At 44.8% G+C, this 652-nt stretch overlaps 1 non-coding gene across 1 annotated transcript; it reads right to left on the bottom strand.

The window, feature by feature from the left end:
- Positions 1–312: 312 nt before the first annotated feature.
- Positions 313–417, bottom strand: LOC127789405 (small nucleolar RNA R71). Its single transcript, XR_008020578.1, has one exon. It is a non-coding gene; the product is annotated as a small nucleolar RNA R71 (small nucleolar RNA).
- Positions 418–652: the final 235 nt, after the last annotated feature.

Genomic DNA, 652 nt, shown 5'->3' with positions numbered 1-652 from the left:
CCTATGTATTCAATACCCACAGTTGGATGCTAACTTTGAACTAAAATCTGGACTAATCCACTTGTTGCCCAAGTTTCATGGTCTTGCAGGAGAGGATCCGCACAAGCATCTAAAAGAATTTCATGTTGTTTGCTCAACCATGCGGCCACAAGGAGTAGATGAAGAGCAGATCAAGCTGAGAGCCTTCCCATTCTCACTTGATGGATCAGCCAAAGATTGGCTCTACTACCTACCACCAGCTGCTATTACCAGTTGGGATGGATTGAAAAGGATCTTCCTGGAAAAATTCTTTCCAGCCTCCAGAACAGCATCAATAAGGAAGGAAATTTGTGGTATAAGGCAGATGAGTGGTGAAACTCTACATGAGTATTGGGAGAGGTTCAAGAAGTTGTGTTCCAGCTGTCCTCACCATCAGATAAGTGACCAACTCCTAATTCAGTATCTCTATGAAGGTCTAATCCCCATGGACAGGTACTTGGTAGATGCTGCAAGTGGAGGAGCTTTGGCAGAGAAGACCCCAGCAGCTGCACAAGAGCTGATATCAAAGATGGCACAAAATGCTCAGCAGTTTGGCACCAGAATTAACACTCCTACAAAAGCCATCAATGAAGTCAATGTGGCTGCCACTATGGACCAGCAAAGGATGGAAAAC

Source organism: Diospyros lotus, chromosome 13 (genome assembly GCF_014633365.1).
Source record: "Diospyros lotus cultivar Yz01 chromosome 13, ASM1463336v1, whole genome shotgun sequence".
NCBI classification, from domain to species: domain Eukaryota; kingdom Viridiplantae; phylum Streptophyta; class Magnoliopsida; order Ericales; family Ebenaceae; genus Diospyros; species Diospyros lotus.
Note: the sequence above shows the minus strand (reverse complement) of the source record. Positions and strands in the feature narration are given on the sequence as shown.